Consider the following 19,329-nt stretch of genomic DNA (forward strand, 5'->3'; position numbering starts at 1 on the left):
CCAGTGCCGGTGAAGACAAAGATGAAACCAAACTACAACTTCTTCGATAATTATCACAACAAACTGTATAAACTGATGCATCAATGAATAATAACTCAACAAGTAATGCTCAATCAAGGAGTTGATTTACTTTGGGAGGAAATGGACATATTGATAGATTCCTCCGCTTTGAACTGCTTGCAGAACTTGCCTGGACTATGTATCACTTGTATGCATTGTGAACTATCTGTTGGTGCAGCGAATTGTGGTAGTGCTGACCTATCTTTGCTGATGGTGTCACCAGTGATGCAATTTTTCCAAAGGAGTCGTCAATTGGCTTGGCGTCGTGGCATTTCTGTATCCTCCTCCCTTCTACTAGTGATGGTCTAAATTTCGGGGCCAACAGAGATGAGGCAAAGAACCTCACCTCACCCCACTGGCACCAAGGCCAAAATTGGGGGCAAACAGAGGTGAAGCAAAGAACCTCACCCCCCCACTGGTGCATAGGCCTATCCACAAGTATGGCTGCATGCTGGACCGGTAGTCAGTGACGGGTATGATCCAATTACAGTGGTACCAACCTAAGACAGGAGGCTGACGCCTAGAGGTCAGCTCATCCGATGACAGGTAAGGACCATATGTTGAATTGGACAACCTAACAGGCAAGGACCCTAAGCCACATTGCTTGTTGCTTAATTAAAAAGAAGGGGGGAGATGCTGAAAGCCATAGCCAAGTAGGAATGATGCATGGCATTTTGGGTTGATTAGGGTGGCTCTGGGTTTAGGGTGGATCCTGGGTTTAGGGTGGATCCTGCTGGAAATAGGGCAGCTCCAGGATTAGGGTAGATCCTACTGGGATTAGGGCGTATCCTGCTGCCTCAGGCACCCGCTCCTTGGGAGTTCCCATTGAGTTCTCTCGGGGTTCTGAGAGAATTGGTGCTCGGAGGCAAGTGGAGGCAGGGTGTTCACGAAAAGTGTGGGTAGAGTATCAGTGAGAGTTCAGGAATAAGGAGTTGAATGTACAAGGCTGTGTGGTGGCTTGGTTATTTTGTGCCCAGCCAGACTGCGGCATTCTACCTTAAGAACATTGAGAAGACAGAACAAAGAAAATCCAAAGCAAGAAGGAAATAAGAACAGAAGTAAATGGGGGAAAAATAAAATTTGGAAAATTAACAAGCCAAAGCCAGCTTTATATGAAGATCAGCAAACTGACAAACCTGTTGTCCGTCTAATGAAGAAAAGGAGAGGCTCAACACACATCTCCAATACCAGGAATGCAGAGGAGTGACCACCATAACCCTTACCACTGATAAAAAGTAATAAGAAATCACCAACATGGAAACAAATTTTGCCAACAAATTTGACAACTTAGATGTAATGGAAATTTTCTAAATTTCTAATTTTCTAATTTTCTAAATTTTCTAAAACATACAACTCACCAATCCAAACCATAGGAGATAAAGAAACAAGACACCTACCTTGTACCAAATACTAGAATCAATTTTTACTGAATTATATATTTAACGTGAGCAGCAACATAATCTATTAGTTTTAAGAATAGTAGAATACAATCATGACTTTAAAACGAGAAGAAAAAATTAAAAGCTCCTGTTTATCAAAATATTTAAATGAAAGACAACGCACATAAAATATGTATAATACATGTAACAAGACTTTGCACGCAGAATAAATTGAATTTTCTAAACGCCGGTAAGAGAATCTTTAAAAACTCAATAGAAACATTGGCAAAATCTAGTGGACAAATACAGAAAGTATTATCCAAACAGCCAGTATAAATAGGAAAAGTTTCTGGACCTGATTAATTTTAAGGAAAAAGCAAATTAAGAATATGAGGGTTAATAAGAATGTGAAACAACAGGAATTCTCATAAGCTACTTGTAAATAAATTGCACAACTCTGACCTATCAATACCCACAACCAGCATTATGGCATAGCTCTAACTTGGAACCACAGGATTTATCAGCAATAAGATGGATACATAATTTGTGTTATGTTCATAAAATGCAATACTGCATGACAATAAAAATAAATGAACTAGAGATACACACAACAATTTGGATATTGAACACAGACTCACAAACGTCATTGAGCTCAAGGATCTTGACACAAAAGAATACATATTATGTGACTGTCCATATAATGTTGAAAAAACAGACAAAGCTGTACTAGTGCTTAGGAATGCAGACTTGGTTATAAAAGAAAAGCATGAGAATAATTCCCAAGTCATCATAATGCTATCATTTAGGAAACATCCGGAGGAGACAGGACAAATCAGGCATGCTAATATTCTTTTTCTTGACACAGGGAGTGGTCACCTAGGATCACATCTTTGTTTTGTGTACTTCTCTGTATGTGAATTATATTTTACAACAAAAATAAATATATGAAAATAAGATATGTAATGCTTTGAGTAGGAAAACAACAGTGGTAAAGGTCCTCAAAAAAAAAAACTCACTGTTTTTGAGGAATTCTCTTTCCATTCTAGCTACCTTTTTCTGGGACAGCACAGTTGCAGCCTCCAGCCATGATTTTTACTCCATGGATGTAGCACATTTCTTTTAGGCCTTATGATGCATTTGGAATTTTCTTGCATAAATGTGTATGCCCCTTTGTTTCCAGATACAGAAACAGCAGTACAGAAGGCCAGCATTCCAAAACCTGTCATGTGTCACATTTTCTCTATGATTCTGGACCTGGCCATTGCAAGTAATGGATCCTTAATTAAACCAGGGAGGGAAAATAATACATGTTTTAGCAATAGCACTTCCACATGTAGTATGCATGAATAAATGAATAATTACAAAATAATAGAATCATACTAATTTCTTCTAGAAGTTACTGCAACGAATTCTTACACCTTCCAGCAAATGAATATTACATGATCATTATTATCTACAGTAGCAGTTTCAGAGGCCCAAAGAGTACAGCCAAAAATTTAGCCCTCTGATGAGACCTTTAGACATATTTCCTTGGTACAAGGGAAGCAGTATTAGTATTCCATGTGTAAATAAGTTCAATTAACAACCAGTTATAATTGCACAGGGAGATGAAAATTAGTTTAAACAAGTCAATTAAATCATAAACATTTCAGAAATAAGAGGATGTGTTTGTAATCCAATTAGTGTGTTAATATACTAATAAATTTACTGATTTGAATGGTATCTTAATTGTATAGTAGGGCACCAGAAGAAAAAAACAGTATATCTTAATTGTCATAAAGGGAGCTTTGGCTTCAGTATGACTACATAAGTTTGGAGAAAATTATCCATGTTAATGAGATCAAAATGCTTCTATCTAGAATAATAAATAAGGTTACTTGATAGTTCAGCTAATAAAAATGCATCCAAGGGACAGAGGAAATGGCTGAACACAGTGTTGTCTGCCAGACACTAATTACACTAAGTTCCTGATGGGAGAGAGTGGGACATTTTATACTATGACCAAAAAAACCATATCCATAGTTTAAACACTCAGATAATCATGGGAATAAAATATTCCAGGGATAATTCTTTATTGCTACCTCAATTACCACAAATTAAGCTGATATTAATATACTTCACTGCTGCTCAGCCTTAAGTGAAATCAGTTGCACTTCACTGATGACTCCAGGGAACAGGCCTCTCTCCTATTTCTGCGTAATTACCTGTAATTGATGAGGCACAGAGACCCGAGCAGTCTCGTCAAGGTCACATTAAGAAGGTTGAATTGCATTGTTTCTAATTGCCATCTGTGAACTGGTCTGAGGTTGCCACCTCCCCAACTGCCACCGGAGGACGGGTCCCCCTCCTTGGCACAGGGATTGTTAGTGGCAAATTCTCAGACCAAGAAGATTGATCATGAGACTTATATAAAACATGCATTTGGATGAGTACATGACATTCTGATTAAAACGCTGAAATAAATAATGGTTTTGAGTGCTAATTGCCACAATTTGTATCAGAATGTCTGCAAAGAATGCTGACAATTCCTCTGGATGAATTCAAATTTACCTCTGCAACCTTGCTCTGTTCCTCAAGCCTTCAGCTCTGGGGCTGGAGACATCTCTAGCAGCCCATCCAGATCCATCTCCTCAACTTAGCCAAACCTCCAATGACCGGAAATATCATCAGGAGTCATTTTAACTCCAGTATTTCTACTGGAAACAAATACCTCTAATAAAATTCATTGTGAAGATTTTCTACTTGCTTCCATACTCTTTCTTGCTTTTTCTTTTACCAATTGGAAAAGCATTTGCATGTGCAAGGCAAATCACTAAAACCAATGATAAAAGGGGAGTAGCATTTTGTAAGTCAAATAGAAGAAACCACAATAGAAAATAATATATCAATTAGATCAACAATATGTAATAAGCACTTTCTTTGTGCTGCCACTCCAACACAGGCTCCCTAATTTCCTGGAATTCACAACTCCAAGCCCACTGTTGGGAAAATGAATGATAAACAAAAAGATAAATAAGGAGAAAGCTGTAAGAGGAGTGAAGTTTATTTATGGCACTCAAAGACCACCTAACTAACAAGAAAGAGCATGAGTAAGAGAGAGCCTTGTGACCATGAGAGAAGGGAAGTTTCAGGCAGCATGAACATGAGGTTTGGTTGGGAGGTGAAGGTGCACTGAGCATGTTTACAAAGGGCAAGGAGGCCAGTATGTCTGAACTTTAGAAAGCCCAGGGAAAAGTCATGGGGCATAGTATCTGAGAATCTCTAAGAGCTGGATTATTAATAGATGCCATAAACCAATGGAAAAAAAATTCCTTTGGCCTGAGTGATACTGCCATATCACACCACTAGAAGTCAGTTTTATGAGAATCATTTTGACTGCCAAATTAAAAAAATAGATGTGTGTCATCACAGCAGAGACACTGGTTATGAGGCTATTGCAATAACCTCAGTGATAAACTGTAACTATTGAATTAGGAAAATAGCCATAGAAGGAGTTACAATTTTCAGAATTCTGTGTGTGTGTGTGCATGCATGTATTTAAGGTGGAGTCAAATGGATATTTTCATGTATTAGAGCTACGATAGAAGAAAGATTAGAGATGTGGACAAATACAGGATTTTGGCATCAACAACTGGAAAGATAGTTATTGTTTACTCAGATGGGGAAATGGGAAGAAACAAGTTAGGATAGAGATGCTTGGCAATTGAGTTGTAGACACTCTAAGTCAAAGTGCCAATCTGTCATCCAAGTGGAATTGTCAAGAGAACAAACAATGTGATAGGAGTTCATATTGGCCCAAGCTGGTGAATTTGGAAGCCATCAGTTTTTAAATGCTCTTCAAGTCAAGAGTCTGTAAAATATCACTCTGGAGTGAGAAGAAATAAAAAGGGGAAACCAAGAAGGGAATGTTGAGACAGCACTAGAAAAGAGATGAAGTATCTAGTTACCTAAGTGGAAAACAGCACCTCCAGACCCAAGGGATGAATTGAGATCAAGAAAAAGGAGGACCAAGATGTGGTGAAGGATTTTTTGCAGTTGTTTTCCCTGGAATAATGAAGGTAAGAAAAACCAGCTCTGATTATGTTCAGAAGAATATGGGAAGAAAAAAGCAGATCTCTTCCAAGGAGTTTTCCTGAAGAGCAAAAAAAAAAAAAAAATAGGCAGACACTGGAAAATATTCTTATGTGACAAATTACAGTGTATTTGTATGTGAAGCCAAAAAAAAAAAAAAGATGGAGAAATTGCTGTGGCATGGTGCTGACTCTGACCTTAGAGAAAAGCACAAAGATTTATTTCCTAATAATGAAAGAAGGGCATATTTTATGGTTACAGATTCAAATAGACTGGCAGATTCTTGGTGAAGGAGGAGGCCAGGTTATCAGTTGAGGAAGGAAGAGGAGGTATATGTTGCAAGTTTGATGAATAGAAAATGACAACAAAATGAGCTGGAAAAATGATAAGACGTCCAACAGCAAAAAGGGCACAGTTGAAGAAGAGGCCATAGGTTTGTAGAAGACTGCTCGACATAACTTGTGGGTTTTTTTTTCTATTTGCATTTAGTACTCAGCTTTAGAAGCAGAGTCAACAGTAGGTTTCAACTAAGGCTGCATGCTGTTGGACAGATACAGTGAGGGGATAGAGGATGAAGGGACATGCGGCTGAGGATAAATGCAGTCAAGGCACCAAAATGACACACCTGCTAAAGAATAACCAAAGATGAGAAATCACAAAAAGACTTTGTCAGTTTTCCATGCAAGACAAAGACCATTGACTCTGGTGTGGGCAGGGAGTTTCTCTAAGTCTGTGCATAAGACTACATATAGGGGAAGACGCAAGAGATTCTACCCAAACAGGATTCGATTCTGAAGGGCACCTTTTTATTGTACAGAAAGGTAATGAAAGTCTCTTAGGACCAGACATCATCTCAGTATAACTGGTCTATACCTGGGCAGGTATAGAACAGGGCCACTTCTGAACAATACAGGTTAAAGTAAATTAGTGTCAAATTAATTTCAGGTTAAGAGTGATCCAGTTTCTTTATGAGCGGGGTAAAACAGATCAATCTCTGCAGTAAGAGGATAAGACTTGAGAAGTGATATTTCATAACTGAATCAGAAAACACAATCTGAATAAAACACAAAGGAGAAAATGCAAGAAAATGTGGTATGTGTTTCACATCTGTGGAGAGAGAACTGTTGAAGTGAGTGAACACTGAAGACAGTGGACTTCAGAGATGAGTTGACAGTTGGAAGAGTGACATACTTGTAAGGAAATCATTGAGGGATGTAATTTAGAGAATCCCAAGGTCTGGGATTTAAATAAGGGCAAATCACATGTTTTCATGAAGGTAGAGGACAAGATCCTTGGAAAAGAAGTGGTTGAGGCACTTCCTAAGACATGGTTGTAGAAGGATTATTGGCAGTGAAAGTGATAGCTGTCAATAATGATTAGAAAGTATTAGAGAAAACAATAGTGAACTAGTAGCTAAAAACTTCAAGAAATCAAGAAACAGATGGGGTCATAGTTCAGTGGCAGAACACTTGCACTGCACAAGAAAGAGGAAAGAAGGAACAAAAGAAGGAAGAAATCAAATAAACAGAAGAAAAAAATTAGAAGTTTGTGTAAATGCAAAATAAATACTGCAACCAATGAGGGGCAGCTGGGGGTTTAACATGACCCTTTCAGTGTCAAGATTAGAGACTTTTTGAGAGACAAGATAAATAATCATCACTGATTGGCAATGATAAGCAAAAACCCCATCACACCATTTGACAGAGTCAAGCAAGACAAAGAGAAGATGAAGTGAGAATAGAGATGTGCAGAGACGATGGGGATGAGAGTCCAGGCCATGGGAGGTGACCTGGGAAGTGAAAGGCATCGTGAAACTACTCTCTGTGGACACCAGGTCATGTTGCAGAGTACAGATCTGGATATGTGGAAAGACAGAAGGGCTCTTTCCAGGAGCACACTAAGCACTAAGGCTCCATTGGGGCCTCAATTACATGCCTTTCAGTCATTCTCTTATCTTTCTACATTAACTCTGCAAAATGATCTTATGCCTCATTAAGAGTTTCCCTTAGTCCTTGACTAACATCCCTGCTTTAAGAACATCTCTGCCTAAGACTCTGATCCTTCTGTGGAATCAGACAGTACACCTAGCCTCAACAGAAATATGGATCACACAGCACTTTGTCCAGAACCTCCATCCTGCATCACCCAGCAAATTGCATCTTATTATCAACACATGCTTTTCACTGAAGCAAGATGAAGGGGGCAACTCAAAGCAGAAGCTGCAACTTCCAAGTCTTCTGCCTCTCCCTTCATCAGTATTCAGTCGGAGGCCCAACCAACTTTCTATTTTATTTCTGTGTTTTCAACCTTATCCCCAATTTATCACCTCCATGTATTGTTTCATTCTTTCAACAAAAAGTTATCAAGCACCTATTATGTTATATGCTACAGGGGACGCAGAGATGAATAGATGCTATTTCTGCCCTGGAGGAGTTCGGAGCCTTGGGTGAGACACACACATGCAAACAAGCGACATAACACTTTGTGGAAGGTGGCAAGCCAGGGGATGCGCAAAACAGTGCTGTTTCCAGACTCCAAAATCCACTTTGGAATTGATAATGAGAGTTTTTGTTGCCTCGTTTAGCCTGTTGGCCACTTTCTTAGTCACTTTGGAAGAGTGAATTTTCTCTTTTATTCAAAGACCTGCTTAATTAGGAAAAAAAAAAAAATACAGAGCTCCACTTCCTCAACTTTCTCTCCAAGACTTCACGTCAGCAATTACTATTAGTCCTTTTAAAATAGCCTGGACACCGTCCCTAGGACAGCAGTCCCCTGTGTGTTTCTCTTTTGCTAGGAAAGCAATAAAACTTTTTCTTTTTGTCAAAAAAAATAGAAATAAAATAGTCTTGAGTACTTACAGGAGGAAAAAAAATTGAAAACAGGATTTTCAACAAGAACTCTCCTTTATGAAGGATCTCATTCATTCTTTCTACTTAATAATCCAAAATACTGATTTTTTTAAAAAAATCCACATGGGAGGGACTTAACAAGCCTGCTTAGGTCTTAACAAGGACAAATCAGGAGATAATTCACATTACTTATTATTCTCTTGGATAAAATATCACCAATTAGAAGGAGACAGGTAGGTGAAACTTCATCCCACTCCCAAAGAATTCATTCCAGAAGGAAAAGGATATGCAGTTTCAAAAACTGGAAATACTTTTCCCCTAGATCAGACAGGACATGATATATCCTTGAAAGAGAGGGCTAAGTACCAGCCTAAAAGCCTACTTAAGGAGAGATCTTTTCCCTGCCCAATTCTGGGGTTTGAACCATACAAATACATAAATAGCATATCAACATGTACACTTGAAACTTTATATGGATTGTATAGGATTCTAGGCTTAAAGGTAGAAAATAGTGGGCATTTCCAATGAACAACTTCAATTTTTTCTAATTGCTCATATGAAACTAATAAATAACTTTTCTGGCATTATATCCAGTGAAATCTTTCCTGCTCTCATCTAACCTATAGCACCATGTGCAACTATACACAGCTCCAATTCCTCAAACACTCTTCTTTGTGGCTTCCCTGATACTTCACACTTCTAGATATTTTACTGGACTTACCACTTCCTCAAAACTGGAATGTCAACTAACACTACTGTGAAGAAGCAGTACACAGACTCTAGAACAGCTACAATTTGAAGAATGAACACAATGTAGCATTGGTGAGGCTGTGCAGCAGCTGAGACTCAGAAAACATCAGGGAGACAAAGAATGAGGCCACTTTGGAAAAGGTTAGCCACTTTATAGACTGTAAAATATATATGTTCCATATGACCCAGCAATTCCAATCCTGGTACTTACCCAAAAAGGATAGATATTGGCCATAAAATGATCTGTACTTAAAAACTCATAAGAAATGTATTCATAATTGATAAAAACTGGGGAAAAAATCCTTTAACATGTGAATGAAAAATAATCATGATACTTATACACAACAGAATGCTATTTAATAATAAAAACGAGACTATTAGAATATTTAGTAGATGTAACAAGCAAAGGAAGTAACGTACAAAACAGTATTTTTATATTTATATGAAATTTACAACAGGCAAAACTAATCTATTGTGCCCAGCAAGCAGATCAACTGTTGCTTAGGGACACGGATGGGATGGGGACATCCTGCAAAGGGGCATGAACAAATTTTTTTTTTGGGGGGGTNGGGGGGGGGGGGGGGTTGTAAAAGATTAGTGGTGTTCCAGCAAATGTTTAATAAGCAGCTCTCTGAAAAATTGTTCATACGTGTATATGCAAGTTTATTTATTTATTTATTTATTTATTTATTTTTGGTACCAGGGATTGAAACCAGGGGCACTTACCCACCGAGCCACATTCCCAGTCCTTCTTTTTAAATTATACTTAGAGACAGGGTCTCGCTAAGTTACTCAGGGCCTCCCTAGGTTGCTGAGGCTGGCTTTGAACTTGCAGTCCTCCTGGGTCACTGGGATTACAGGTAGCCACCATGGTGCCCAGCTATGTAAGTTTATTATACATTTGCTGATATAAAGAATGTATATTCACAACACATAAGTTTTCAAGTAAAATATACAATTTGGAGTACCGTAAGAAAAAAAAAACATAAATGGGACATGTTTATAAACAACAGAAATGTATCTCTCAAGGTTCTGGAGGCTGGCAAGTCCAAGCTTATGGTGCTAGGAGACTTTATCTGGTGATGGTCCATTTCTCATGGCTAGGGCCTTCCTGTTACAGCCTCCCATGAGAGAAGGAACAAGGATGCTTTTCTGGGAACTTTTTATAACTGCACTAACCCCATCATCACCAAGATCTCCACCCTCAGAATCTAATCACTTCCCAAAGACCACCCCAGGTCCTTCATTTTATACCTTAATCTTCGGGGTTAGTTTCAAGACATGAATTTTGGGGGACACAAATGTTTAAAACATAGTGGTAATATACTTTATCACAAACTTCATTAAGACAAGTAATTCTCACCAAATGCTCTTTGATTTTTGACAAACTCTTGCATGCCTAGGCTGTGATTCCAGTTCAACCAAGTTTTGACAAATAGAATTGTCAGATTGGGTAAAACTTTTTCCCATCAATGTATTTTCAGTACATCTTATGTGATATGTTAAAATCCTCATTCTCTTGCAAGTTATATATTCAGCTTCATGTACTGTATGTTAGAAACTGACATGTTTATCAAAAACTGAGTATTTTCTTTTTTCAACTAGATAATTTTCAAAAACAGCAAGAATATGTTCCAAATATCCTCAATTTCTTTTGACAGTCATAAAGTGATAGCTATAGATAGGACACTTCAAAACAATCTGCATAATTAACATTTTATCCCTAACTTTTGTCTAGACAATGAACTAAAAAATAATAATAATCTGTATTCTCCGAGTCCCAAATTACAAATCCTTATCCTGGAATATTTCAAGTCACCAATATAATGTTGCTGAGTACATACTATTTAGTATTTTCTCCATTCAAATGAAATACATGTAAATAAGCAGGCACAGTGGTACACACATGCAATCACCATGATTTGGGAAGGCTGAGGCCTGGGCAACTCAGCAAGAATCTATCTCACAAAGGATTGAAGGTATGTAGGTCAGTGACAAAGCATACCTGGGTTCAATCTCGAGTACCACGCATACAAAACAAAACCATGTCAAGAATCCCAAGAACACAGTGGTAAATAACAAGCAAGCATCAAGTTTGGAGTATGTTTTGGTTTTGATATAATTTACTCAATTATAAGATCATATTACTTGCGGGGCATGGTGGTGCATGCCTGTAATCCCAGCAGCTCAAGAGGCTGAGGCAGTAGGATCCCAAGTTCAAAGGCAGCCTCAGCAACTTAGCAAGACCATGTCTCTAAATAAAATTTGGCTGAGGATGTGGCTTAGTGATTGTTTTCCCTGTTTTCTTCCTAGGTCAATTTATACCCTCTCTTTCATTCAATTAACATCTATGCATTGACAGCTCCTGATTAAGGATCTCTAAGCTTCCTCTCTCCTGAGTGCCACTTTACTATAGTTAATCATCACTTGTATGTTACAAAGACATTGCGAACTCACTGTATTTGAAACTGCACCCAGCAGCTGGTGTTACCCCAATTATGCTTTCTGGCTCCCCATTTCAGAAAATACTTCTACCTACCAAAGTACACAAGCTAATAATCAATGAGGCATATCTTCTCCCTTCTCCCTAAGCCCACACCTGTAAAAAAATCAATACTTTTCAGGTTTGTACCTATGCATTTTCTTTTATCCGTCTGTAAAATGTCTGCTGGGTCCATTGCTATCCTCAGGTCACAGCTCTCTCCCACCTGTAATACTCCAAAAGTCTAATGATTTCCCACTGTGTGGTTGAGACTATGCAAATTATTCTGCGAGCTGTGGAAGGACAGATGTGTATGCTCACACCTGTGCATTTCTAACCTTGTTGTGTAGCTTACAAGTACCTGCGTGAGTGGGTCCTGATCAACTCTCTTGCTTGTATCCTTGACGTCACCCCCTTGCATTTCACACTCCAGCCTCTGAAATGTTTCAATGTGTGCATAAAATATTTTCTGTTTGTCCTTTTATTTTTTTAGCTACTTCCTACTATCATTCAGATATCTACTTATCCCTCATATCCTTGGGGAAGTCTTCTTTGATCCCTCAGGTGTGGGTAGATGTCCTGCCTGTAACGTCTCACAACTTTACCGCACCATAATGCTACCCATTTGATTCTGTCTTCTCTGACAGAGTGATTGCTCCTCTAGGTCAGGAAGCAGTTTTTAATCATGCTTACCACTGAAGTCTAGGTCTTAGCATTGTTTTAGGCAGCTTTTTCTCTGCTGCCACTGACAGACCTGACCAGAACAACTGTAGAGGAGAAAAGGTTTATTTGACGGCTCATGGTTTCAGAGGTCTTAGTTCACAGGAGGCTAGCTCCATTTCTCAGGTCTTGAGTTAAGGCAGAACATCATGGTGGAAGAGTGTGGCAGAGGGAAGCAGCTCACATGATGATCAGTAAGCAGAGACAGAAAGACTCCACTCTCCAGATACAAAATATGTTATCCCATAGCTCCAGTCCCAATGAACCACTTCCTCCAGCCACACTCCCTGGTCCCCATTTGCTACACAAATCCACCAGGGATTAACTCACTGATTAGGTTAAGGATGCAACCTGATCATTTCTCCTCCATACCTTCTTGCATTGTCTCACACGTGAGCTTTTGGTGGATACCACATCTAAACAATAACAGCAATGTACTTGGAAAACAGTCCATCATTGAATATTATTAAAACTACAGACTAAAATTTGTCAGCTACTTCCACTCTTCGTCTTATACCCAACAAGTTTCAAGCCTTGTTTTCTCAAATTGTATTGCAAATTTCCTGATGGTTTTAGTGTTCTGCAAACTTATATAAAGCCTAGATTAAAAAATAGAAACCCACATAACAATGTGTACATGTATTGAATCATCATATGGTACCCTCCTAAAGATGTATAATTTTAGGCATGGATAAAAATATCAGTTTTTTTTAAACACTAAAACTCCACTTCCTGCCATATTTTTTAAGCAGACATTGAAGACCTTATCAACAAAACACACAGAATGTTTTGGACACTCTTTCTGAAACAGATTTTGTGTTTGTTTTGAAGTTTGTTTTCATATATTGCCCTCTTCCTCCATCTCTCCCTCCCCATCCCCATCCTTCATCTATGCCCACTCTTTGTCACTATTTTGATTAGTGTTTCCACCTCGATCAGTTACTTTTTTTTCCTTTGATACTAGAGATTGAACCCAGGGGCATTTAACCAAGTCACATTCCCAGCCTTTTTATTTTTTTAAATTTTTTTGGAGACAGAGTCTTGCCAAGTCGCTGAGACTGGCTTTGAACTTTCGATCCTCCCACCTCAGCCTGCTGAGCCACTGGGCTTACTAACAATCACCAAAGCAAACTATCCTATCACAACTAGCATGATATCCTATCACAAACTAACATGTCATGTCGCTTTCATCCAGTGCTTTCTTTGGCTGAAATTTGATGAGTACATCAATGAGCTCACATAACTCTAATTACAACTCTTGAGATAGGATGATGTGGAGACTCTCAGGGGCATTGTATAGCTGAGCAATAGACACACGAAGTTCATATCCATCCTTTTAACTACCATGTGATGACCCCAATCACTGGTGGGCGATATAACATTCACAAAGGGCAAGAGAAGAAGGGTACATGTGTCACACCAATCTAGGACACTACCAAACACAAAATAAATTGTTTGCAAGCATTTTTTTTTTGCTTTTATATGCTTAGGCCCAAGAATGATCTGTATATCAAGTTTAGAGGCAGATATGAAATCCATAGCTGTTAAACCTCGATTCCAATATGTTCACACATCAAACCTAGATTTTTTTTTTTATTGTCAGACATTTGTTTTTTGTTTGAATAGGATTTGGGCATATGTTTGTCAAATCTCTTATAGAAGAAAGAATACCACAAAATCTGCTCCTGGAGGAAATAAGCCCAGACAGGAGAATTTGTCATGATTTTTATTAGGAAAAGAATCTCTCTTGCAGTCTGGTCACTTCATGGATTCCTTCGTTCTTTGTGCACAAGGTGGGGCTTGTGTCCAACTGCCCTTGTGATGCTTCTCTCACTGTTTGCATGAAAGAAAAGCTTGAAATAAAATTTACTCTTTGCTCTCAGCAAGAACTAATACTTATCAAATGCCCTGGTCAAACACAATAACATCATACTGTGTAAGGAAATTGCTTTTGTAATTGATTTACTAGTTTTCATAGAGGAAAAAGCATTTCAGTAGCATTTTCATTAAATTACTTGTCTATAACCACCAAAAAATATCTAGTTTTCAGTTCTTAAAGACCCAGTATCTCTGTTGTTTGGATTTTTAAACAAATAATAATCGAATGTGGAAAAATACTACACCTAATAGTACACTGTATGGTAAATAAACGTGCTATGTTGCAGAGAAGTATAGAATTAGAAAATGTCTAATTTATGGGGATGACAGCACTTTTGTTTTTGCCATCTTCGGCTAGAAAACAAAGTAAGAGGAGCCGTCTTGCTTTGTTTATGCAAAAAAAAAAAAAAAAGCCTTAACCCATTGCCCCAAGCCTTAAAGTAGAGTCTAGTCCACAAGAACAAACTCAACCACTCACATATTGCTCCTGGGACTTGGCAAGTCACTCCAGGCCCAATTATAAGCAAGTCAAGGTAACATACTGCATCTAATGTTTCTTTTGGTGAAATTACTTGACACAAAACAAAACCATTGTACCATTGGCTTTCAAGTAAGTATTTAACCACTTTCACATTAAACTGTGAGCTCCATAAGATAATGTCTGTGTGTGCGCATAGCCATGTCCCCAGAGCCACACCCACAATCTATTATTTGAATAAAAAAATTGATTCAAGTATCCACTCTTTAAAAAATATCATTTAATCAAATAGAAAATGTCTTTGAATGAAGGTCAATTAAGAATTATCATTAATTTTCACGATGGAAAACTTCTTCCCAAGTTCCCTGTCTCATTTCAAGAGAACTTTAAAAAGACAAGAATGTGATTTGAGAGCCAAGCAAAATGAAGAAAGTCATAGAAAGGAAAGCCCAAGAAATAGAATGTCACGTGGGACAATCCAGATTAAAACCTAGGACTCCAAATCCCAAATGACAGTCTTTGCTTCATACACATGCACATACATGCATGTGCAAATACATGTTTATGTGCATGTGTCTATATACATATAAATGTACATATACATACACAATTGATTAAGCTATGGCTACATTTAGTGGACACTAACAAAGTAAAATATTTTCCTTTGAGCAAACTTAAGCATTACAAGAAACTTCTTGTAATACTGACACAGTGACACAACTTGAGAACATTCACTTAACTACCAAATATTTATTGAAACTCATCACTTGCTAACTACTGTGCTTAGTGTTATGGATTCAACAACATACCTACAATGTACATCAGAGATTTCTTTTTTGAAGGCCAGGGATAAATGCATGCATGTGAAATAAAGACCCTCTACCCCAGAAGGGACAAACTACATTTAAAACTTACATGTTCTGCCCAATTTCAGAGAAGTTGTAGATGCTCCAAAGGCAATTCACAAATATAGGAGATATATATATGTGTGTGTGTGTGTGTGTGTGTGTGTGTAGCAGTTCTACTAATTCCATTGCCCTCTGCCCAAGCATTGATCTGGCATGCTGTTGTATTTCATTTCCTTGAATTTAAATTAATATTATATTCTGGACATAAGACTCTTCATTTGAACAGGTTACAAAATGAAATTCTTAGGGCAGGGCAAGATGGCAGGTGATCCCACTGAGCTCCATCCCAATTTTAGAGAGCTTCCTGAAGTAGCTCATAGAAATTAGTAAATCATGTTAATACAGTTTTTAGAAACCTTCCCTAACCTGATTAATCAACTGATAGCAATTTCTATTTAAAAGGTTTGACTCTTTTAAAACACTTGCATTTTCAATATGTAGATAATAAGCCAGATACGATTCAGAATATATAGGAAAAAAATCAAGGTGTCTTGTCCTAATAGTAGAATCCTTGGTTGATATTTAAAACACTTCTTTGTATAAAGAGCACTGTTTTTTAATTAATTATCCTGCTCTTACATGCTTTATGCATTATAATTTATGAATTACTGGTATTCATAATTGAATAATATGTAGATGTCACCTAGGGGTGCTAAACCAATTCTATTTGGAATTGCCTGTCTAAATAAGAATGACACTAACTTCAGCATTTTCTCTCTGATTAGAAACACTATAGATTTGCAGTCACCTCCATGTAATATAAATCAATAAAGAATAATTTTCCAGGCAGTAAATCAATTGTCAGTTCACAGACCCTAATATCCCTGCTCAGGATTTATTGAAAAAAATGAATGGCAGTCTTGTTAGGAGGTGTACGGCATGCTTTATAGGGACTTAATAGTGTAAACCTCAGACTATTACATTCACTCTAGTAAAGAATCCAACAGGAACAACCCTTCCGTTTCCACGGAACACAAATCCAAATGGATTTTCCAATGACAAAAATGAAAATATTTAAAGATAATAAATACATCTCCGCACTGGGAAGGTAGGTCAGTTTTAGGAACACCATAACACTTTCTGGAACTTTCTGAAAAGTCAATAGTATTCTAAAACGTTGCTATACAACAGGATATCAACTAGCCACACAGCGTGGTTGAGTATGTATAATATACTTAGTCCAAATTGAGACATCCTCTAAGTATAAATCAAACACATTTCAAAGACTTAGTACATCACAAGGAACATAAACTATTTATTAACAATTTTACATTGTTATTTGCTGAATGTATATTGGCTTAAGTAAAATGTATTGCTGAAATTAATTTCAACTGTCTTATCCTTTTATGCAACTATTAGAAAATTTTAAAGTACATAACATTACTATTGTCCACCACTTTTCTATAAAGGCATTGTGTAAGAGAAGCCTCTTTATCCCACAAAACAGGGCTATGGAGGAAAGAGCACAACTAATACATCTTCACAGACAAGTGTTTAGGAATGGAGTTGGGGGCATTAACAGCCCAGAATGTCCCAAATTCAACTGGAAAATTAGTCCTGGTGACTGCCAATGATGTTGCAGTCAGCCAGGATAACACAGAAAAACCTCAGATAATGGTTAAATAAGAGACTAGATAAAATGAGGCACCACTTTTCAGAAATTAACAATGTGTATATGCTTTAAAGCGGGGATAAGATGATAGCTGGATGCTCGGGATGTGGGAGAAGCTCACGGGTCAAAAGGCAAATATTTTAAAGAGCTAAGCAACTAATATTTACAATTAAAAATAAAGGGCTAAGCAAATGAAAACGAAGAACTAGATAGAAGAGGAAGACCTGGCTATATAACCAGATTTTGGCGGAATGAGAGATATAACAAAGGTTAAGCCAAGAGTTTCCTTAATACTATACACAGATATTTTGAGTTCAATTGTCTCAAAGCTCATCTTTGGTTCAATATTTATAGTCTTACTATTATATGCCCAGAATCTTATACAGAGCATGACTCTAAATTATATACATATATACACATACATACACACACACATATCCATACACATATATACACATATACACATACATATACATATCAGTACTTGTTGATGAACAAAGTAACATTAAAAAGGCCCAATGCATATTTAAATTTTTCTGTTGCACTAAACGATATGTCCATAGAGTGGAGTGGAAAGACAAACTCTAGACAACAAAAAAATATTGACAAAATATTTAACAGAAGATAGTAAAATATATATTAGAACTGTTGAATTCTACATCTAAGAAGGTAAATAAGGACTATGAAATGCATAGCATGTTGGAGTCTAGGTGAAATTTCCAGAATTCTCTGGCTGGATGGGGTAAGTCATACTGTTTGAATCTCCAATTCTTAAATAAAAGAATTGGAAATTAATTATAAAATTCCAGTGGTCTATAGTATAAATGATATGGGGGTAATCAAAGGATACAACTATCCCAAAAGTCCTTTAAGAGATTTAACATTAAAGAGAAAATACATGTCAACTTCAGGGATCCTCAACCAGGCGTGAGTTTGCCTGCAAGTGTTGGGCAACATCTGGAGATCATTTTAGTTGTCAAAATTAGGAGGTGCTACTGACATCTACTGGATAAAACCAGAGAAGTTCCTAGCCATCCTGCAACACACAGAGCAGCCCCTGCCACAAAGACAACCGGCACCAAATGTAAAGGGTTAAAAGGTAAAGAATCCTATGTCTATTGTCATACACAAATGCTACTTCCAGCAGCCAGTCGAGTGGGACAGGAGTATCCAGAAATTCCAAAGGATTCCAGTGATCAGACAAATACATACAGTTTGTGCAAGATTTAAGCTTCAAAGAATAAGATGACCCTAAATTCATTATTTGCCTCCGGTTTTTCCTCTTGACATGCCTTCAGAAGTTTTGCTACAATTCTTTAGAAATCATCTCTAAGAAAATGAGAAAAATAATTCAAATTTATATGGGAGACGGATGCACATTTTATGCAGAGGAAGTAAAAAATTATGCTTTATTCTATTATGAATAAAAAGACTTGTCATAAATTTGGACTGGGCTTATTTCTTTATGCTTAATAAAGCCTGTGCACAAGCACCTGAAGAGAAAGTTGACAGAAAATGTACCCATTAAAGTATTTACCCTTCCAAGTACCCTAAAGTGGTAAGAAATACAGGCTCAATTATCTTCTCAGATTTTTCAGTTACCACATGAATTTGCAGCCCTACTATACTTGAAAAGTAGAGAATACATACAATGCCAAATTTAAACCCACTGCTTTAAAAATATTTTCATTTGGGCTGCAAACCATAATCAAGTATTCCATATCAGCATTCATTTTAGTACATTAATATGATATAAAATACGTTTAAAGATATATTTGTGATTTATAATAATTGCAACTCTCAGAAACTAATAGCTAGAAGCATTTGACTTTCACCAAATATTCTCACTCAAATCCAGTTAAAATATTATCTGAATCAGCAAAAGAGCTTCTATAGGATATTAGCAACAGCCATCATTTTTAAAGAGCTCTGAAATTATGTAATAGTTACTAATTTGATGTACTACTCTTAGGGAACATTTTTATTTTGACAGGAATATATTAAAACAGTGCTGAAGTAGAACTCTCATGGAAACATTATTAAAGACCCAATGCCTAGAAATGATATATGTATATAGATAAGCAGGAGAAAGGAGGCGAGGAGCCCATGTAGTTTTTTTTTTTTTTTTTTTTTTTTTTGGGG

The sequence above is a fragment of the Marmota marmota genome, unplaced genomic scaffold (genome assembly GCF_001458135.2).
Source record: "Marmota marmota marmota unplaced genomic scaffold, marMar, whole genome shotgun sequence".
NCBI classification, from domain to species: Eukaryota; Metazoa; Chordata; class Mammalia; order Rodentia; family Sciuridae; genus Marmota; species Marmota marmota.